Genomic DNA, 23708 nt, shown 5'->3' with positions numbered 1-23708 from the left:
AAACTGTGAAGCTTTTATCTTCACACATGGTCCCACTGAAGCACTAGTGACATACAGTCACAAAAGCATTGCTAGATGAACTTTGGCGACTTTTTTTGATCACTTGAAATTTTCTTTCTCTTGAACTGAAATAACTCCTGTGGCTTTGTTTGTTTATGAGCAATTCTTTTTCAAAGTTTGGAAAAATGTGGCCAAACAAAAAAAAGCAAATGGTAAAACAAAAATATCATTCCTAAGCTTGCTGTTTACAGAAAAGACACTAAAATGAAATGAAATGTAGTTGAAAGATATGGAATTCCAAAGGGCTAGTTCATATATTTGAAGATATTATTAGTATGGTAGCAATTATTTATGGTGCCAGGTAGCATAGGGTATTGTAAACCAAGGCTTTTTTTGTCTTATTTAGTTACCAAGTCATGAACTTGTGTTAAATAGAACACAATAATCCAAAGACAGGATGGAGCCACACATGAATTTAAAGTGAGACTAAGGACCATCTGATCTTCTTCTGATTATATCTATTGGGCTCTGACCCTGGTTTTTATTATCATTTTTAATTGGCACATAATTGTACTTATTTATAGGATACCGTACGATAATTCAATATACACATACAAGGTGTAATGACTAAATTAGAGTAATTAGCAGATCCATCGCCTCATTTATTATTTCTTTGTGTTGGAAATGCTAGAAATCCCTTCTTACAGCTATTTTGAGATATATAATAAATTGTCGTGAACTTGATTCACCCTTCTGTGCTACAGAACACTAGAACTTACTCTTTCCTTCTCTCTGCCTGCTTCTGACCCTTTGACCTCATGTTCTTCTCTGACCACCTGCTTGCCACTGGGAGAGCATCAGCTGGGGCTCAGCCCTTAAGTGCTCCCATGGACTGTCCTGCACCCCACTTTGATTCATCTTTCTCTTGTCTCTTTGGCTAATAATCACTTCCTCGCTGAGTGCTGGGTTCTAGACCCCAAGTCCAGCACTGGCCATGTGGCCAGGCCCCTTAGCAGACTGACCCGCAACAGAACCCACAGGATGTGTGCTTCTACAGCAAAGGATTGGTTTGAGAGATGATGGAGACTGGCACGTCTCAAATCTGCACAGGCAAGCTAGAGAATGAAGGGGTTGACGGTGCGAATTCCAGTCTGTAGGCCAGCAGGCTCGAGAGCCGGAGAGAGCCAATGTTTCAGTTTGAGTTCAAAGGTAAGGACACCACCACCTTCTGGGGAAGATGCGGTAGCTGCAAAGCGTCTTTTTGCCTGCTCCTGCTCCTGACTCACCGCTGTTCGCTCTCGCTGAGGAACAGCTTGGTCAGAAAGCCGGGCGGCAAGTTGCCCATGGAACCAGAGGAGGTTGTTCACCGAATTAAGGTCACCCTGACCAGCCAGCCACAACGGCAAGTCCCGGAGAAGGTGCGTGCTGACTTGATCAGAGGGGCAAAGGGAGAGGATCTGGGAGTGAAAGGACCAGTTCGGATGCCTACCAAGACATTGCGAGCCACTACAAGAAAAACACCCTGTGGTGAAGGCCTAAGACGTGGGATGGGTTCCAGGTGACAATCCACGGCCCTTCTGAGAAGGTTAAGCAGATCACTTCCATCAGCTCTGAGCCAGGAGGAGGCTGCAGTCACCATGGCAGATGGCTAAGCCAACCAACGATTTTAATCAACTGACTACTTGTGGTTAAAAAGAAAGTAAAAAACCAATGTCCCAGCTGAAAGGCAGTCTGGCAAGAGGAGTTCCTTCCTTTCTATTCGGGTCTTCAGTTGACAGGATGAGGCCCACTGGTGCTAGGGAGAGCAATCTGTTTCACTCTGTGGATCCAAGTGCTAACCTCACCCAGAAATTCGCACAGTCTAAAAATACCTGCCTGGCCCCTACCCCAGGTACAAAACCAGAATCTCTGGGCAGCGGTAGGTCCCTGACATTTATATTCTTAAAAAGCTCCTCAGGTGATTTTGACATACTGTCAGAATCGCAAAACTTTGGACTAGGACAAAATAGAATAAATGGCTGGGTGAATGAGGAATACGACCGAAGAACAGAAGGAATCCAGTTGGCACTATGCTAGGAAATGAATTTTTAATAACTCTGTTTAGAACACAAGAGGTTAAGTTTTCCTTAGCTTTTGGCATGGTGTGGATGATAGTGTCTTGGAAAAATCATGAAGAGTAGGTTCAACTCCAGTTCTATCACTCCATTATTTAATCTTTCTGAACCCTAATTTCCAACCTGGAAAAGTAGATACAGATTGAGCACCCCTAATACCCTCATCAGAAATTCCTGGAAAGTCATAATACTCAAAAAGTCTCTTATTTTGGATTCTTTTTTTCTTTCTTTCTTTTTTCTTTTTTAAGGTTTACTATTTACTCTTTAGATTTACTATTTACTCTATTTACTTAGAGTTACAAAGAAAGAGAAGGAGAGGCAGAGCGCGAGAGGTCTCCATCCTCTGGTTCACTCCGCAATTGGCCACAATGCCTGGAGCTAAGCCAATCCAAAGCCAGGAGTGAGGAGCTTCCTCCAGGTCTCCCACAAGAATGCAGGGGCCCAAGGACTTGGGCCATCTTCTGCTGCTTTCCCAGGCCATCACAGAGAGCTGGATTGGAAGTGGAGCAGCCGGAACTCAAACTGGCATCCATATGGGATGCCGGCACTACAGGTGGCGGCTTTACCCACTATGCCACAGCGCCGGCCCCTCATTTTTTTTTTTTTAACTTTATTGATTTATTTGAGAGGCAGAGAGCTCCTATCCTCTGCTTCTTTCCTCAAATGCCCACAACAGTGAGGGACCACAGTGATACCAACCCAAGGTACTTTGATTCCCTTGTAATAGAAATCGGTAAGAGGCCAATGTGCCACTCCGACAAGGTTTACTGTGGCTCTTGCTGAAGCACCATGGAGACAGCACAGTGGGAAAAGGATCCACCAACGCACTCAATGAGGGGAGCTTGGCAGAGGTTTTCATCAGGTGGGGAGGTGTGATGGTTCCCCCTTGGCAGATGGTGCTTCGGTGTGTACCAGGTCTTCTGTAGGCACACAACATGATCAAAGTGGTGGTTCTGCCCACCACTGTCTCCCTAAAAAAAGTCAAATATTAGTCATATTGGTTATTTGGGGCATGCATGTAAGCTTGGGGGAGTCCCTGATGGGATAGTAGGAAGTCTTTTGTGATCAGGGTGTGAACTCTCTGTGCTCCTGACTGGTTTGGAGTGCGGTGGAGCAACACATAGCTGGAGATTGATATGTCTTTGGGTGGGAGATGAATATATGTCAGGTCAGGAGTGGCTGGATTTTGTGATTCTTGTTTCTATCTTGCCTCAGATGGGTGACATGAACTCAACCACTTGAGTCATCACCACCATCTCCCAGGGCCTGCACTTGCAGGATGCTGGAATCAGGAGCTGGAGCTGCACATTGAACCCAGATGCTGCAATGTGAGGCATGGGTATCCTAACTGGCACCCGAACTGCCAGGCAAAACACCTGAGCCTTGGAGAATTCTCAGTTGCACACTTTCAGATTCGGCATGTTCAACCAGTAAAAAATATGCAAATATTCTGAAGCCCAAAACACTCCAAAATATATAACACTTAGGGTCTCAAGCATTTCAGATAAGGGAAAGTCAACCTGTATAATGATGTGACAGATGATATTCTAAAAGCCAGAATAGTGCCTGGCTCCAGACAGGATACCAGCAAGTGTCATTTTGTTTTTCCAAACTCAGCAGGGGCAGGATACTCTTAAAATTTGCAAATCGGAAATATTTTCATCATACATGTAATGCCATACTTGTATGTTTTCAACAAATAGTATATTACATGCTGTATTTCCTTTAACAGTATTTCTTTTCAATAACTATCTTGCAAAAATACTTTCTTTTTTAAACTTTTATTTAGTAAATATAAATTTCCAAAGTACAGTTTATGGATTACAATGGCTTCCCCCTCCCCATAACTTCTCTCCCACCCGCAACCCTCCCATCTCCCGCTCCCTCTCCCATTCCATTCACATCAAGATTCATGCAAAAATACTTTCTATGGTTCATAAACAGCCAAAAAAAAAAAGTCCAATTTTGAACTTGGAAAAAAATGAATGCAAGTTTAAGCTTGAATTATTCATAGTTGTCTCAAAATTGAAACCCTCCAAGGTATTCAAGTATTGCCAAATATTGAGGAAAACAAAAAAATGGAGGGAGGAAAGAGATTTAAGATGACTTCTTTAAGTAAAATTTCAGAGACAGGAAATAGATCCAAACTCATTACAGTCTACTGAGCTCCTCAAAAAAGAATTTTGCCACAACAAGATATTTTACACTTGAACGGGGGTTGAAATGCTGGGCTTAGAAATGACTGTGTACTACAGTTAGTATCAGCTTCTTCATCTTACGTGGAATCAAAGATTTTTTACACCCTAAAGAAAATTATCTGGATATTCTGCATTGAAATGTCTTAGGTTCTAAGGGAAATGTTTCCTTCCTCCCAAAAGCAAGCATCCCTACTAAATTCATCAATGAATTCTTTATTTATGATTCGATAGGTATTTATTCACATGTGGGATCTATTATGAGTTCACCTTTTTATAGCAATATTGGAACATATAAATATTATAGTCATTCCTTAATTTGCTATCATAAATATTTATTAATGACCTATCCTAAATATGGAACTCCTCTGTAACTATAAAATTGTACCTACACTTATGCACATAACCAAACATATATGAATATGTTTCACCTATGTGAAAACTGGCCTGAGATTGCCTGGATTTCCTAGGTACATATGCAGGAGAGAGCATCTGTCTTTGGTGAGCTAACTGGCTGACAGAGGCACGGGGCAGGTAGAAAACTGTGGGCAACACTGGCTTCAAGTCCTGGCTCTGCCACTGACGAGCTGTGTGATCTGGAACAAGTTACTTCATTTCTCTAAACTTCAGCTCTCACCTCTGCATGTCAGGGTTAATAACATCCCCCTTGGAGCATTCTTCTGAGGATTAACTGAAATTATGCACGAAGTGCCAATGCCACGCACGTGACAGACACTTTTCCTCTTACATAAACCCTGGAAACAAATGCTTCCTGCAGGCGGTTTTGCAGCCTTCTGGCTTGCTACGTTGTGCAGCGTGTTCATAAAATAGAGCTTGAAAAAATCCAAGCTGACTACAAATGAAAGCTCTAGAACTTCCACTTCTGGAAGATGAAGGGACAGTTTCCCTTACTTCTCCTGATAACTATAATGACTAAAACTCTGCATATCAGATAGAAAACACACACAAGAAGACTCAGAAGCAGAGAAAGGCAGGTGGCTCGGGATCTCAGGACCCCCAGAACAACCCATCACTGGGTTGTTTTTAATTTCTGTTTGCCTCATCTACCCCAAACTTACAGCTTAAGAAGCCAGCACCCTGGAAACACCGAAGTGCACAGACAGAAAAACCAAACCAAACCAAACCAAAACACCACCACTTTCACAGAAGCCTGTTCTCTTCAGGATAGGGGTAGCCTAGTAAGATAGAAAACCTTTAAACAAATGCTCTACTCCAGCCCAACACCACAGAATAAAATGTGAACCCACCTCCACCCACACAACAAAGCTCCAGTGGGGATCCTAGGATTCTACTCTCATGTGGCTGACATCAGGTGTCTTTGCACCCTCAGGGGAGTGGTGGGTGGAGAAAATGCCAAGGGGGAGAGACAGGACTTCCACTACTGCTAGTAGGTAACAAGGTTACTTCCATGGCATTGTCATAGGAGCCCACTAGGAGAGCTGGAACTTCCACCCCTGCCCATGAAGAATGCTCAATAATGAGGAATACAGCGTGTGCAATGATGATACCTGGCTTCCGCCTCCACCCAGGCAGTAACCTCCCCTAACCAAAGCCATGGCAGAAGAAGCCACTGAAAGCAGGTTTCTATGCAGTCCCCGTCTCAAAGCACAATACAAAAATCTTCTGTTTTCAATTAAAATCACCTGTCACAGCAAGAAACAGGAAGGCCTCAAACTTGATGAAAAATGACAATCAACAGACGTCAACACCAAGATGAGAGAGATTTTAGGATTACCTGACAAAGATTTTAAAGCAGCCACAATAAACTGCTTCCATGCAATTATGAATATGTTTAAAGCAAACCAGAAAATAGCTCCTGAAAATAAATGGCAGCCTCAGAATAGACAGGAGAAATGTTTGGCCTAGTGTTTAAACACTGGTTGAGCTGCCCCCACTCCTTATGGCTTTGATATCTGATTACAGCTCCTACCAATGCAGGCCCTGGGAGGCAGTGGTGATGGCTCAAATAATGGGGTTCCTAACTCAAGTGAGAGATCTGAGCTGAGTTCCCAGCTCCTGGCTTTGCCTGGCCCAGTGCCAGCTGTTATGGGCATTTGAGGAATGGGCCAGTGGATGAAAGATTGATTTCTCTCTCCACACACACCCCCTTGCCTCTCAAATAAATAAATTAAAAGAAAAATCTGTGTCAGAGAAGAAATAGATGTCCTAAAGAAAAGCCAAATGGAATTTTAGAACTAAAAAATAAAATAACCAAAATGAAAAACTTACTGGAAGAGTTTAGCAGCAGAAAGCAGGGAGAAAGGGAAGAATCAGTGTCTGAACATGGACTAGTACAAATTATCAATCTGGGCAACAGAGAGAAAACAGATTGTAAAAATGATCAAAGCCTCAGTGACCTGTGAGACTGTAACAACAACAACAAATCTAACATATGTGTCATTACATTCCTGGATGAGGGAGGCGGGGGAGGGGCTAGACAGGAAAAAAATTAAAGGCTGAAAACTCCCCAGACTTGGCGAGCGGTATATACCTATAGACTCAGCAGATGAGTGAACCCTAAGCAGAAGAAGCCAAAGAAATCCACACCAAGACACATGAAAAGTAAACTTTGGAAAATAAAGGACAAAGAGGAGACTTTGAAATCAGCAAGAGAGAAACACCATCTTACCTGTAGGGAAGAACAACTCAAATGGCAGTGGCTCTCTCATCAGAAAATATAGGAGCCAGGAGGTAATGGCAGCAACTGATAACCCAGAGTCCTGTATCCAGCAAAAATATCACTCAGGAATGAAAGACATTCTCAGAGGACGGAAAACTAAGGAGAGTTCTTAGCAACATACCTACTCTGAAAGTATACTTAAAGGACATTCTCTCTAAAGAAGAAAACTTGGAAGATCAGGAAGGAAGGAAGAGTGTGATAAGCAAAAGCACAGATAAATGAATGGGCTCTCCCTTCTTCTTGAACTTTCTAAATTATGCTTGATGGTGAGATTAAGATTAAAAAACTGATCTAGTTCTAAGTGTATGTAGATGAAATATTTAGGACAAATATATTATAAATGGAGAAGGGTAAAAGGAGGCAAGGTTTATATATTTCACTTAAACTACTTAAATGTCAATAGCAGGCTTTGATAAATTATACAGGTACATAATGTAGCACCAAAAGCAACCACTAAAATATGTGCAAATGGATACACTAAAAATCATTGAGAAATAAAAACGGAATTCTAAAACATGTACAGGTAAAGCAAGAAAAAGACCAAAAAACAGCGAGAATGACAACCAAGAGTTCTCACAGATTACTAATTCCATTAAATACAAATGGTCTAAATAAATCAATTTAAAGATACAGTGTGACAGACTGGATTATAAAAGTTTGATTCAGTTATATACTGTCAACTAGAACTCATTTTAAACAGAACAGTACAGAAGGGGTGAAAGTACAGTATCCCTCCCTTATCCAAGGAAGACACGTTCCAAAATCCCCAGTGGATATTTGAAACCATGGACAGCAGTGAACCCTAAATACAGGGTATCTTACCTAAACAAGTGTACATATGATCAAGTTTAATTTATAAATGAGGTAAATAAAAGATTAATAACAGTAATGAGGCCAAACAAGTATACTAATATATTCCAATAAAAGTTATGTAAATGTGTTTGCTCTCTCAAGATATTTTGTACTATTCTTCTTGTGATGATGTGAGGTACAATGCTTACATGAAGAGATGAGGTGAGGTGAATGACTAAGCACTGACCACATAGGGTAGCCATAATTATTGCAAGTTGAAGTGTGAATTTCTTCTTCTTTCTTCATGCTTTCACAGATAAAAGAACTGTCCTTACTGTATATCCTAGCAGCCCTGACATATGATTTTTTTCCTTTCCTTATTAAGAACTTCCATGAAAGGAAGCACTTTATGGCTTCTTTCAGGCATATCCAAATTGCCAACATCACTACTTTTGCATTTTAACACAACTATTATACAAAACAAGTTACTTGAACATAAGCATTGTGAAACCACAATAGATGGTAAGAGACGGCTTAGTGGGGCAGGCACTGTGGCATAGCAGGTAAAGCTGCCACCTGCAGTGCTGGCATCCCTCATGGGTACCAGCTCAAGTCCTTGCTGCTCCACCTCTGATCCAGCTCTCTGCTAGAGCCTGGGAAAGCAGTAGAAGATGGTCCAGGTCCTTGGGCCCCTGCAACAGCATGGAAGAAGCTGCAACCTGGAAGAAGCTCCTGGCTCCTGGCTCCTGACTTTGCATTGGCTCAGCTCTGGCCATGGTAGCCATCTGGGGAGTGAACCAGAGGATGGAAGTGCTTGCTCGCTGGCTCTCTCTCTCTCTCTGCCTCTAACTCTGCCTTTCAAATACATAAATAAATCTAAAAAAAAGAGAGAGAGACAGTTTAGTGACTAATTGCCATGCATACATCATATGTGCTGGGCAAAGGGATGGTTTTCATCCCAGTCAAGACAAAGGTGGAAAGGCTCAAGATTTCATCACACTACTCAGAATGGTTTACAATTTAAAATTTACCAATGATTTTAGAATTTTCCATTTAATATTTTGAATTCAGCCACTCTCATGCCTTTTTGACAGTAGCTTTAAGGTACAGAGAAGCAGTGAAATGTTCTGAGTGAAATATTCTGCATTCAGGTAGGAAGAATTCCATTCCAGGTAGGTAGTAATTCTATTTACTATTTTCAGACCTCAGGTAACTAAAGCATTCATAAAGAAAGAAGACTTATGTTCACATAAAAATTAGTACATGAATATTTATAGCAGCTTTATTCATAATGGCCTCAGACTGGAAACAACCTAGAGATCCTTGAGTGGGTGAATGGTTTAACCAATGGTGATTCAGAATCCTATGGAAAACAACTCACCAATAAAAAAGGAGTGAAATACTGAGATCTGCAACTATTTTAATGAAACTCTAGAGAATTATGTCCAGCTGGAGATGAAGTCAACCATGAGATTACAAACTACATGAGTCCACTTGCGCAACATTCTGGAAATGACATTATGGAAGTAGAAAAAGATCAGTGGGTTACCTGAGATTAAGGGCAAGGTCACGGGGAGGGAAGGGGATCCTTGTGATAATGGATGTTTCCTATATCTTGACTCTGTCAGTATCAGTACCCTGGCTATGATATGGTACAACAGCTTTGCAAGACATTGCCACTAGAGGAAACAGGGTAAAATATACACAACAGCCTTCTACATTATTTTTTTTACAACTTCATGTGAATTTACAATGATTTAAAAATTAAAATGTAGGGGCCGGCGCTGTGGCGCAGCAGGTTAATGCCCTGGCCTGAAGTGCCAGCATCCCATATGGGCACCAGTTTGAGTCCCAGCTGCTCCACTTCTGATCCAGGTCTCTGCTATGGCCTGGGAAAGCAGTAGAAGATGTTCCAAGTCCTTGGGTTCCTGCACCCAAGTTGGAGACCTGGAGGAAGCTCCTGGCTTCAAATCAGCATAGCTCTGGCCATTGTGGCCAATCGGGGAGTGAACCATCTCTCTCTCTCTCTCTCTCTCTTTCCATCTCTGCCTCTCCTCTCTCTGTGTAACTCTTTGAAATAAATAAATAAATCTTTAAAAAAAAAGAAAATTAAAATTTAACTTCAAAATTGAATGCTATAGAAGTGATCTGCAAAAAGGAGATTAAGCAAAAGGAAAACAACACAAGAAAACAAGCAACAAACTCTTCTGCAAACCCACACCTTTAAAGATAGAAGAGTCCTTACTTATCAACATGTTAGACTTCTTATTTTGAAATCAGGCTCACTGCTGCAGTGACTTGACAAAGGAGAGATCTAGGATTGCGACCGCCTAATTTTGGCTTACTCCCAGACGCCTAGATTGCAGGCCACGCCAAACAGGTGCAGCTCCACTGGAACTGCTGATGAAGGTCTAGTGATACATTTGTAAGGTGACCAAGAGATTTCATGCATTGCTTTAAATTATGTATCACCCAGATAGCTAGGAGGGGTGGTGGAGCTTTCTTCCTAGCTGAACACAGAATATTTCACTCGTAACATTTCACTGCTTCTCTGTACCTTAAAGCTACTGTCAAAAAGGCATGAGAGTGACTGAATTCAAACTGCACCTGTGCAAACTATCCTATCTCATTCTGATGCTCTTATATATAATGTCATAGAGCTAGGATGATGGCAAACCTTTGCATGAGGCTTTACAGTTTATTAATGTCATTTCATTTGATAAGGAACAATTCTGGGAGACACAGGAATTAATGTCATCTCCATTTTACAGATGAAGCAACTGAGGCTTGGTGATCAAGCCCAGGTCGAGAAACTAGCAAGGTGCAGAACTAGGGCTCCTTTTTGGATTTTTCTGTTCTGTTACTGCTGCCTCTTCCTCCTATTGCTTTGACAGTCTGTTCTCCCAAATATGGAGGTGAGGTAGCACCTAAGTCTTCAAAAGGCTCACTCCATCCAACTCGTGAATTTCAACGTCCAGACCCAGAGGCAGGAGTAACTCCTTGCCAATTTGTTCCACACCTTCTCTCTACCACCATATAACTTTATAGAATTTTACTTTTGTGATTTATTAAATTATAATTGTTTAATTGCTTTATACTAATCTTTATATCCTCTCCAATATACTGAATTAGTTGTGAAATTTGCCTCTCTTGTCACCTTACCTCCACTGGGCTGTCTTACCTGGTGACTTCTCTGAAATTTAAAAGGTTCCATATTTAGATTCTATAAATTTCTATTAGGCACTGGCAAGCAGGTGTGTGTTGCAGAGAAAAAGAAAGGGCCCTCTGGGGACCCAGAGAAACAGAATAAATAGCTTCACAGCTTTTCTGGCTAAACGTAAAATAATACAGAGGTTTATTCCATTGCCTGTCATAATGACATATGAACTCAATTACACTATAATTCACATCTGTCTTTCTTCAACTACTCAATACTCTGGGGTTGAATGTGGGCTTCAGGTAAGTTGGACTGAAAAGAAACAATGAGAAATGATCAGCAATAGCCCAAGTTCCCGGGCAGGCTACTGATTTTCACTCCCCACAAATGCGTTATCATCATGCTAGCAGATGTAGGGGAAATCTCTGTGAGACAGGGAGAGATGACTTCTACGTCTCTTTGGTTCCCCCAAAGGATTTAGATGACTTCTATATCTCTTATGGATTTTTTTTTTGACAGGCAGAGTGGACAGTGAGAGAGAGAGAGAGAGAGAGACAGAGAGAAAGGTCTTCCTTCCGTTGGTTCACCCTCCAATGGCCGCTGCGGTGGTGCATCGCGCTGATCCGAAGGCAGGAGCCAGGTGCTTCTCCTGGTCTCCTATGGGATGCAGGGCCCAAGCATTTGGGCCATCCTCCTCTGCACTCCCGGGCCATAGCAGAGAGCTGGCCTGGAAGAGGGGCAACCAGGACAGAATCCAGTGCCCCGACCGGGACTAGAACCCGGTGTGCCGGCGCCACAGGCGGAGGATTAGCCTATTGAGCCACGGCGCCGGCCCTCTCTTGTGGATTTTAACATATCATATTCTAACATACAATACAAGCTATCTGCAAAAAGCCTTATTTTCTTCTTTTCTTAAAGAAACCAAAACATCCAACAGGTAAAAATGCAAACTTGACATTGTCACATGGCAAAATCCCCAAAATATAATGTGAATATTGTTTTATCAAAAAGCAAAAGCTTTTGGAAAGCAATGAAGCCCAGCCAGGAATACCTAGTGAATTACTTACCACAGGCTGGCTATTGTAGGTGACTGAAATATCAAACAGACCTGGGTTTTATGAGATGATCTGATGGAAAAGAGGAAAAGAAAGATGATGGGCAAGAGATCTCAAGAGAGTGTCACCACAAGGTTGTCTGCCAATTAGAAGTCTAAATCTAACAGGCTGCTCCAATGTCTTACAATATCCTAGACCTAGAGGAATTCCATTGCTCTTTGAAAATGGAATCTGTGCCTCCTTTCTGGTAGGGGACATCTTCCATACTGAACAGGGACATAGCTTCAAGTTCCCGTCCACACTACCAGGCTCTGGGACTCCTCCCGGGCATGGCACAAACACCCCTCGGACCCTTCTCTTTGGGGCCCTTGGGGAAGGCGCCAACTCTAGGGAAGTCTTTCGGGGGCTGGCGCTGTGGCACAGTGGATTAAAGCCCTGGCCTGAAGTGCTGGCATCCCGTATGGGTGCCGGTTCTAGTTCCGGCTGCTCCTCTTCCGATCCAGCTCTCTGCAATGGCCTGGGGTAGCAGAAGATGATCCAAGTCCTTGGGCCTCTGAACACATGTGGGAGAGCTGGAAGAAGCTCCTGGCTCCTGGCTTTGGATCGGCATGGCTCCCAGCCATTGCAGCCATCTGGGGATGGAACCAGCAGATGGAAGACCTCTCTGTCTCTACCTCTCTCTGTAACTCTTTCAATAAATAAATCTTAAAAAAAAAGTCCTTCACGTATCTGTTCCCAGCGTTTTAAAAATATATAGATACACATATAACAACTAAAGTTAGGAGACCTGTCTTGCCCTACATTCTGGACAGCACCAGATGAAGTTTGACAAACTAATAAAGAGGCTGAAAAGGAAGAGGGAGGGAAAGGCATTCTGGAGAGGATCCAGCATGTGCAAAGACATGGCTGTGTGCAAACACACAGGTTTAAAGAACTGCAGTCACTAGTTCATTCATTCATTACGAATATATCCATGTGTGTCTGTGCGTGACCTGCACACGCATGTGTACAGGACTTGAGCCCAGCACTCTTCTAAGGTTTGTAGGGGTGACCAATACAGACGAGGTCCCTGCCGGCTATGAACCACAATCAGCCTGTGTTCCCAAGGCCACTGTCAACACATCTATCCAGGGAGGTGAGCAGAGACCCTCCTTCTGACCAGGAAGTGCCCATGGTGGGACGCGGGCATAGGAGAGGTGCAGGAAGGGTGGAGCCAGCATCAGAAATGTGATGAACAGGGGAGACATTCCATTCTCAAGACCGGTTGCTGTCAGCAAGTTTCAAGAAACAGTGCTCACTGCTGTAGCAACTGATTTCACATGCATCAGGAGAAATCCTAACAGTATTAGTTCTCCCTGGAGACAGCCAGCCAGACTCGAAACTGCCTGATGTTAGAAAGTGTTCCCATTTCCTGTAACGATGTTGGTGATACCATCCTCTAACCACTCTGGGTGAGACCAGCCATTTCTGTCTCCGGGTCCTGTCCTGTGCAACTAAACCATGGGTGTGGCCAAGAACTCGGGGTGAGGGGTGCAGGGGATCCTGGTGAGAACGACAGGATGCAAAATCTGAAGCTCTGGACTTGGGTCCCAGCTCTCACAGCTGTGTGACCTAAAAGCAGGCTACTCAGCCTCTCCATACCTCTGTTTCCCCATTTGAGAAACAATGTTGCTAACAATACCTCTATCACCAGTCAGCAGGTTGTGCAATGTGGACAAAGAGTGAGAAAACATGTCCTCTAGGGCCATACAAACACCAAGTATTTGCCTGAAACAAGGGATCTTCTTTTCATGCTAGGAGGTCTATACTCAAAAGGATGCTATTTCTAAAAAGTTCATAGCATGGTCTTCAGCTTACTTCTACCCGTATTAAAGAATCTAGAAGGGCTGATGCTAGGCCGGCGCCGTGGCTCACTAGGCTAATCCTCTGCTTGCGATGACGGCACCCCAGGTTCTAGTCCCAGCTGGGGCACCTGATTCTGTCCCAGTTGCTCCTCTTCTAGTCTAGCTCTCTGCTGTGGCCCGGGAGTGCAGTGGAGGATGGCCCAGGTCCGTGGGCCCTGCACCCACATGGGAGACCAGGAGGAAGCACCTGTCCTGGCTTCGGATCAGTGCAACGCCAGCCGTAGCGGCCATTTGGGGGGTGAACCAACGGAAGGAAGACCTTTCTCTCTGTCTCTCTCTCTCTGTCTAACTCTGCCTGATAAAAAAAAAAAAGAAAAAAAAAAGAAAAAAAAAAAAAGAAAGTTTAGAGGGGCTGATGCTGTGAGATGGCGTGGCCTGTTAAGCCACCGCCTACAGTGCTGACATCCCATATGGGAGCCATTTGTGTCCCGGCTGCTCCATTTCCAATCCAGCTCCCTGCTGATGGCCTGGGAAGAGCAGTGGAAGATGCCCCAGTCCTTGGGCCCCTGCCACCCATGTGGGAGACCTAGAAGCTCCCGGCTCCTGCCTTTGGCCTGGCTCAGCCCTAGCCATTGCGGCTATCTGGGGAGTAAGCCAACGGATGGGGTGTCTCTCTCTTCTCTTTCCCTCTGTAGCTCTTTCAAATAAATAAATCTTTAATAAAAAAAAAAAAAGAATTCGGAGGGGGGGATGTGAGGGAGCTGCATACAATGTGTAGCAGATAGAAGATTGATTTCTCTCTCTATCTCTGTCTCTCCCTTTCTGTCACTCTATCTTTCAAATAAATAAATCTAAAGAAAAAATGAATCCAAAGAAGCCATCAGTGAAAGCATAAACTAACCTGTCTCTGCCACCATGGCAATCAGTCTTATGATCTGGAATGAGTGGCTCAGTCACTCGGAGCCCCAGCTCCTTCACCTACAAAATGAAAATTATAATCCTCGAGAGCTGGGGTATGGTGGGGTATCAGACACTGTGTCTTAAACTTCTCTAGAAAATATTCAGGGCCGGTGCTATTGAGTAGCAGGTAAAGCTGCCGCCTGCATTGCCAGCATCCCATATAGGCAGTGGTTCAAATCCTGGCTGCTCCACTTCTGATCTAGCTCTCTGCTATGGCCTGGGAAAGCAGTAGAAGATGGCCCCAGTCCTTGGGCCCCTGCACCCATGTGGCAGACCTGGAAGAAGCTCCTGGCTCCTGGCTTAAGATTGGCTGTTGAGGCCATCTGGGGAGTGAGCCAATGGATGGAAGACCTCTCTCTCTCTCTCTCCCCGTCTCTCTCTCTCTCTCTCTCCCCGTCTCTCTCTGTGCCTCTCTGTAACTCTGCCTTTCAAATAAATAAATAAATCTTAAAAAAAAATCAGTAAAGTGAAATGGACACTATAAGCAACAATGAACTGATCAGCTCCTGTCCTGACTTTAGATGTACAATGTAATACTTTATCCTTTTTAGTATTTGTTGTTGTTGTTGTTGTTCTAGTACTATTGGTTGAACTCAATAATTAACACACAATTATTCTTAGGTGTTTAAATTTTAACTGAAAAGTGATCCCTGTTAAATCTAAGAGTAGAAAAAGAGAGGGAGGAGATGAACAATTTGGAACATGCTCAATCGGACTGGCCGCAAATGGTGGAGTTAGAAATGTGCAGGGGATTCCAACACAATCCCATCAAGATGGCATGTACCAATGCCATCGCACTAGTCCAAGTGATCAATTTCAGCTCACAATTGATAGCTCTGATAGGTCTAAGAGTCAAAGAGATCACACAAACAAGACAAGTATCTGCTAATACTAACTGATAGAATCAAAAAGGGAGAGAAAGATCCAACATGGGAAGTGGGATACACAGCAGACTCATAGGATGGCAGATGTCCTAAACAACACTCCGGCCTCAGAATCAGCCCTCAAGGCATTCGGATCTGGCTGAAGAGCCCATGAGAGTATAGCAGGCATGGAAAGCCAAGATATCATGGAAAAAAAAAAAAAAAAGACCTAAATGAATGATCTCTGTGAGTGAGATCCCAGTGGAAAGAATGGGGCCATCAAAGAAGGAGGTACCCTTCTCCGAAGGGAGGAGAGAACTTCCACTTTGACTATAACCCTATCGGAATAAGATCAAAGTCAGCGAACTCTAAAGGCTTCCATAGCCCTGGCAACTCATGACTAGAGCCTAGGGAGATTACTGACGCCATGAACAGGAGTGTCAAATTGTTAAATCAGCAACAGGAGTCACTGTGTACTTACATCCCATGTGGGATCTGTCCCTAATGTGTCGTCTAAAGCGAAGTGATGCTATAACTAGTACTGAAACAGTATTTTTATACTTTGCGTTTCTGTGTGGGCACAAACTGATGAGGTCTTTACTAATTACTTACTGAAGTGATCTTCTGTATATAAAGAGAATTGGAAATGAAAAAAAACAACCTGGTGTTAAAATGGAAATTTCATAGAAAATTAATTAATTTGAAAAAAAATTATGTAGGATCTCTGTCTTTAATGTGCTGTACATTGCTATTTAATGCTATAATTAGTAATCCAATGTAGTTTTTTCACTTTATGTTGCTATATGGGCAAAATGTTGAAATCTTTACCTAATATATACTAAACTGATCTTCTGTATACAAAGAGAATTGAAAATGAATCTTTACATGAATGGAAGGGGAAAGGGAGCGGGAAAGGGGAGGGTTGCGGGCGGGAGGGAAGTTATGGGAGGGGGGAAGCCATTGTAACCCATAAGCTATACTTTGGAAATTTATATTCATTAAATAAAAGTTTAATAAAAAAATTTTAAAAAATGTAAAAAAAAATAATATTTGAGAATATTTATGTCATATGATTATTTGGATGTTCCCAAAAAGCAAATAAAAATTGAGTGATATTAGTAAAAAAAAAAAATCAGTAAAGCAAAGCATCCTACACATATGCATATTCTTTGAATAATTGCAGAGTCAGAGTTTGAGTTTCCAACCAAATGTTTGCTCTCAATAATCTTAATATAGAAAAAACTCTGAAAGAAATTGCAGCTGAATATCTACCTTCTTAAGGCCAATGCAGAGCAAAATAAAACTAATCTCCTTTTTATAAGGATGCAATAAATATCAAGGATTATTGATTCATCATGAATGGTAAAGATTATTGCAAATTCTTTGCTATTCTCTCCATCAGGAGGTGAAGTCTAGTCTTTTTTTCTTTTTAGGCTGAATAATAGTCCGTTATTAGTCCATTAGTGCATGTGCATGTGTATCACATTTATAAATTCATTCATTGGCTTGGGCCATGTCTATCTCTTGGCTATTGTGAATGACTCTTGGGCTGTGTCCATCTCTTGGCTATTGTCAGTGACACTGCAGTGAACATGGGAGTGCAGACATCTTTATGAAGTGGTCATTTCACCACCTTTCTGGGATACACCCTAGAAAGGGATGGCTGGGCTATATGGCAGTTCTGTTTTTAATTCTTTCTTTAGGAACCTCCATACTGTTTTTTATAATGACTGTGCCAACATATGCTTTCACCAATAGGGTACTGCGGTTCCTTTTTCTCCATACCCTCACCAACATTTGCTATCTCTTATCTTTTTGATAATATGGGGGCTACCGTTAATAAAAAAATGTACTGTATTAGGGTTTTTTTTTTTTAACTAAATAAGTAGATTTTTGCTGTAATTCTCGCAAAAAACTATGTGAGATAGAAATGTTAATCTGTTCCATACAGTAACCACTGTACTATTCATATGCATCCTATAACATCATGTTGTAAATGTCCAGTATGCACACTAAAATTTATTATATTTTTTAGAAAAGAAGTATGGAAGGGGCACTTAGCTTAGCAGTGGAGACACCTGTGTCCCATGTTGGAACACTTAGGTTCAGTTCACATCTTGGGCCCTTACTCCAACTTCCTGCCAATGCAGACCCTGGGAGGCAGCAATGATGGCTTGACTAGTTGGGTCTCTGTATGAGAAATCTGGATTGAGTTCCAGTCCCCTGCCTTTGGTCCTGGCTGAGCCCCTGCGGGCATCTGGGGAGTGAACCAGCAGAGATGAGATCTGTGCCTCTTTATCATTGGCCCCCAAATTAAAAAAAATAAATAAAATAAATAAAGGGAGGTGAAGAATCTGTAGGGCAGGGTCAGGGTGGTTTCTGAGAAAACTGAACCAACAGAATGTAGCAGAGAAGATGCTGTGCTAATTTCTGGGCTGAGCCTTAGGAGACTAAGCGACTCCTACTTTCTAACGCTGGAAGACTTGTTCTTAGAGCCCAGCAAGGAGTGTGGCTGCCCTGAGGCTGCTATTCAGTGAGGAAGCCCAAGCTGGTCACTTGGACACAGCCAAAGCACACTGGGAGTTGCCGGCTGAATGCAGCAACTTTACCTCTCAGCCACTCCTGTCACACCAGCTGCTGCTACCCAGGGTGGTGGCACAGAGAGGAGCTGTGCCGCTGTGTTGTCCGAATTCCTGACACACAGGGTTATCGTTTATCATAATAACAAACTGCTTGGTGACTCTGAGCTTTAGAATGGTTTGCTTAGCAGCAATAGACAAGTAGAAAATCATCCCAACACCAAATGATGAAACGTTTGCTGGCAGCCGGTGAACAAGGGCGTCACTCAAATGAAATTTCAGCCCCAAAGTTGCTTCAGTCTTATAACAAGCAAAGTTCCCCTCTGGCTAACTGCCAGTTGGTATCTGAGAAATTACTACAAACTGCAGTGTTGCCAACTACACTGAAAACGAGAAAAGCCTCATAAGGTGTTATAAATCAACAAAATATACACAAGCTAAATTTCTTCTATATAAATCCAATAGAAAATTTAAAAAAAATCTCAAATTCCAAAAGACCCTTGAAAAGTTTTTGGGAAAAGGTTATCCCCCAAAGTAGAGCTTTGACTTCTATTAGACAATAACTTCAAGATTGTATAAACTAGAGGGGTTTTCAAAAAGTCATGGAAAATACATATTATGAAAAAACTACATGGATTTCTAAATATTTTTGCACCAAATTAAATTTATCCTTTAATTCCATTTTCCACCGACCTTCTGAAGTACTCAAGTATTTGGCAAATGACTGTGCCACTCAATGAGAGGTGACTCAGAAAGGATAGAAACAGAGGCTGGCACTGTGGGCTAAACCGCCACCTGTGACACCAGCGTCCCATATGAGCATGGGTTCAAGACCTAGTTGCTCCACTTCAGATCCAGCTCCCCACTAATGCACCTGGAAAATCATCAGAAGATGGCCCACGAGTGTTTGAGCCTCTGCTACCCATGTGGGAGACCCAGACGCAATTCTTGGCTCCTGGCTTCTGCCGGGCCCAGCCCCAACTGTGGGGGCCATTTGGGAAGTCAACCAGTGGATGGGAGATCTCTCTCTCTCTTTTCCAAATAAATAACAAAACAAATATTAAAGAAAAATAATGGTTAATGTAAAAAAATTCATTTGTATGATGTATATTTCAGGTTTTCTATATATTGCAAAGTTATGACATCTTAAGAAGCCTTTCTAGCTGTGCATATGCTACCTGTTCCTCCTAGGACGGGCCCAGCATCCTCAAAGAGAGCAAAGGGTCTGGCCAGTGGCATGCCTATGATAGGCAAACTAACCAATCCAGACCAGACCTCCCTTCTGCAGTCCCCAAGCCCCTGTAGCAGCCATATTCCTCTGCGTTAAACATCTCAGGCCCAGGTACCAGGCAACTAGGAGCCACATCTACAGTCTAGAGCTCACCAAAGTCCCTCGAATGAGCCAACCCTCACCAGTTTACTCAGGCTTGCCTTTCCTACAGAAACCCCACTAAGGGCCTGGCCTAAGCCCCACAGCTCTAAATTGTACAGGGCTATGTGTCTTATGAAAAGAAGTCTGTCTCTATTGCTGAGTATGAAAACTCTGTAATAAAGTTGTAAGCATTCATTTTTTTAAAAAAAAATATTTATTTATTTATTTGAAAAGCAGAGGCTGGCACCGTGGCTCAACAGGCTAATCCTCTGCCTTGCGGCACCGGCACACTGGGTTCTAGTCCCGGTTGGGGCGCCGGATTCTGTGCCAGTTGCCACTCTTCCAGGCCAGCTCTCTGCTATGGTCCGGGAGTGCAGTGGAGGATGGCCCCCCAAATGCTTGGGCCCTGCACCCCATGGGAGACCAGGAGAAGCACCTGGCTCCTGCCTTCGGATCGGCACAGTGCGCTGGCCACGGCGGCCATTGGAGGGTGAACCAACGGCAAAGGAAGACCTTTCTCTCTGTCTCTCTCTCTCACTGTCCACTCTGCCTGTCAAAAAAAAAAAAAAAAAAAAAGAAAAGAAAAGAAAAAAAGAAAAGCAGAAGCAGAGTATGGGGCTGGTGCTGTGGCGCAGCGGGTTAAAACCCTGGCCTGAAGCGCCGGCATCCCATATGAGTGCCGGTTTGAGATCCAGCTGTTCCACTCCCAATCCAGCTCTCTCCTGTGGCCTGGGATAATAGTAGAAGGTGGTCCAAGTCCTTGGGCTACTGCACCCATGTGGAAGACCCGGAAGAAGCTCCTGGCTTCTAACTTCAGATTGGCGAAGCTCTGGCTGTTGCAGCCATTTGGGGAGTGAACCAGCAGATGGAAGACCTCTCTCCCTCTCTTTCTGCCTCTCCTTTCTCTGTGTAACTCCTACTTTAAAATAAATAAATAAATACATATTTTTTTTTTACAGGCAGAGTTAGACAGTGAGAGAAAGAGACAGAGATAAAAGGTCTTCCTTCTGTTGGTTCATCCCACAAATGACTGCTACGGCCGGCATGCTGCGCCGATCCGAAGCCAGGAGCCAGGTCTTCCTCCTGGTCTCCCATACAGGTGCAGGGCCCAAGCTCTTGGGCCATCCTCCACTGCCCTCCTGGGCCACAGCAGAGAGGTGGACTGGAAGAGGAGCAACTGGGACATAATCCGGTGCCCCAACCAGGACTAGAACCCGAGGTACCGGTGCCGCAGGCGGAGGATTAGCCTAGTGAGCTGTGGTGCTAGCCTATAAATAAATCTTTTTACAAAAAGCAGAGTAATGGGGGAGAGGGGGTGTGAGAGAAAGAGAGAGAATATGAATATCTTGCATTAATTAGTCCATATTCCAGATGGCTGCAACAGGCAGGCCTGGACCTGACCAAAGCCAGGGCCAGGAAATTCATCCTGCCTCCAACATGGGTGGAGGGGCTCAAGTGTTTGGACCATCTTCTGCTGCCTTCCCAGACACATTAGCAGGAGTTAGATCAGAAGCAAAGTAACCAGAACTCAAACCAGCACTCTACTACTGGATGCCAGTGCCCAGGGTGGTGCTACACAACCAGACCCATAAACATATAATTTAATAGAAAAACAAGACAAAATGCAATCTTCTTTATGGTGATAAAAGCCAAATATGTTTTATTAATTGCTCATGTTGGTAGAGAGCAGATGACAAGCATATAAAGGTATGACTCAATTATATCATGCAACACTTTACCATTCTCTACGATCAACATAAACCAGCTTTCATGTATTCTAACTTTCCAAACATGTGGCTTTAGTTTTTTTCTGAGAAAAACTATAGTAAAAACAAATAAGATCCACCACATTCACCGAAGCGTGGTTTCTGCCTGTGGGTTGATAAAGCAGGAGGCAAACATGAGCGAGCCCAAGGAGTCGAGGAGAGAGCTGAGCGTGTAATTATAAGAATTACATGGCTGTGTCTGTGTGCCTTTAATTTGAGAAGTCAGTGACTTAAATCACCTACTGCACAGCATGAGCAATGCAGACAGTCAGAGGCATGCTTGGGAGGACTTTGCCACCCAGACTGAAGCTGAGTGGCACTCTCCTCACTTGTACAAAATTCTTCAGAGATCCCAAAGACCAGCTACTGGCGGGAGTCCTATGGAGGCATTCCTGCCGTTGGGGCCCTTCCACTAGTACCTTCAAATAGACTCCAAGCTGCCATTCGAGTGAATTTAAACGTCTCCAACTCCTTTCCCAGATGAGGAGCCAAGAAAGGGTTCTAGTTGTTTGAGTCATGCCAGCTGGATGGGAGCCAAACTTCCCCACTCATTCCATCAACTTTGGGACATTCACCCTTGGGGCATGCCTGTCCTATGGACCTGGACAAATGATGGTGGCAGGGCCACGGGATGGTTGTCCCTTTGTAGGGCAGTGCCTGGTTAGCACTTCACATGATCCAGCCAGCCAGGTGGTGCCTGCACTGAGTATGATCATGAAGGCCTTCTGACCATTGTTCCTGGCCAGTCCTATCGGGGAGCTGCCCTTTGGGTTAGTGAGTGGCCTTCGTGTCAGGTTACTGGCCTTTGTTCACTTAAAGACAAACTCACAGGAACACCTATGACTAGGATAACTAGGACTGCAGTATTTGTTGATAGCAGTCAGGCAACAAGCTTGGGACCACTTTTAAGAGTAGAAATCACACAACTTAGCAACGGCAACCCAAACATCTTCCTTTATGTCTGATGGCCTTTTGTAGTGATAGACACAGATCCTGATCTCTTTGTTAAGTCCTCGGTTTTTCCTAATCATCACCACTCTCCTAATCCTCTTTTTTAAATTAAAAAAATATTTTATTTATTTGAGAGGTAGAGTTACAGACAGAGAGAGGGGAGACAGAAAGGTCTTCCATCTGCTGGTTCATTCCTCAAATGGCTGCAACAGCTGGAGTGCACGCATCTGAAGCCATGAGCCAGGAGCTTCTTCCGAGTCTCCCAGGAGGGTGCAAGGGTCCAACCACTGGCCCATCTTCCACTGCTTCCCAGGCTATAGCAGAGAGCTGGGATCAGAAGAGGAGCAGCTGGAACTATATGGGATGCCGGCGTTGCAGGCAGCTCAGTCCACTATGCCACAGTGCTAGCCCCTCTCCTAATCCTCTTAAAATCAAATGTGTAAGTGTAACTTTCATGTCACTGCGTTGACTGAATTCACTTGTTTGTTTGGTTAACATGGAATGAATGTATATTATGTGCCAGGTCACATGTTAAGAGCTGGAGAAGTACACACCCATACCTTTTAGAAGAAAAATTCAATGAGAAATGGATCAGGTAAAAATGTGCAAGCTCCCTATATCTTTCCCAATTCCACTTCCCTTCATAGAGAAAACTATTGGTAACAATCTCTATATTCCATAGCTCTACAAAACACATACACACAGAGTCTCTATATAACATTATCAGCACAGACACATGGAAATGTGACGGGTGGAGGCTGGTGCTCAGGCACAACTGTAGATCTGGTACCCGTAAGATAAGAAGTAGAAATGATTGCAAATTATACTAACCACTCTTAAAATTGCTAGTCTTATATTTTTGTTTATATCGATTCCTCAGAGCTTGCAATAAGAAGTCACCTCTGGCACCACATGCAGCCAGCACAGAGACTTCTGGTCTCTTAACATTCTTCCCACTCACTCATTCCAAACAATGAGGGGGCTTCAAAAAGTTCATGAAAAGTTTGCATCATCTTTTAGTCCCATTTTCTGCAAACTTTTGGAAGCATGCATGTATTATTGGGTTTAGACCATGTGCCAGACAACTGTGCTAACTAGTAATATGATGATGAACATAGCTCCTTCCCCTCAAGTCCACAGTACATAGAATTAAAAGTAACCTATGTACTAGTTTTCCAAAAAAAATTTTTTTAAAAGAAGAAGGGGCAAGTATTTGCAGTAACAGTTAAGATGCTTCTTAGGATGCCTGCACCCCATGTCAGAGTGCCTGGGTTCAAGCCCTGCCTCCACTTCTGATTCCAGCGTTCAGCTAACACACACCCTGGGAGGCAGCAGGTGACAGCTCAAGTGTTTGTGTTC

At 43.3% G+C, this 23708-nt stretch overlaps 1 protein-coding gene and 1 pseudogene across 1 annotated transcript in view; one reads left to right on the top strand and one right to left on the bottom strand.

The window, feature by feature from the left end:
• COLEC12 (collectin subfamily member 12) overlaps positions 1–23708 on the bottom strand; it is a 201716-nt gene that overhangs the window by 88419 nt on the left and 89589 nt on the right. The window lies entirely within an intron of this gene.
• On the top strand, positions 1188–1652 carry LOC133766690 (small ribosomal subunit protein uS10-like; annotated as a pseudogene).

This window comes from Lepus europaeus, chromosome 9, assembly GCF_033115175.1.
Source record: "Lepus europaeus isolate LE1 chromosome 9, mLepTim1.pri, whole genome shotgun sequence".
Lineage (NCBI taxonomy): Eukaryota > Metazoa > Chordata > Mammalia > Lagomorpha > Leporidae > Lepus > Lepus europaeus.
Note: the sequence above shows the minus strand (reverse complement) of the source record. Positions and strands in the feature narration are given on the sequence as shown.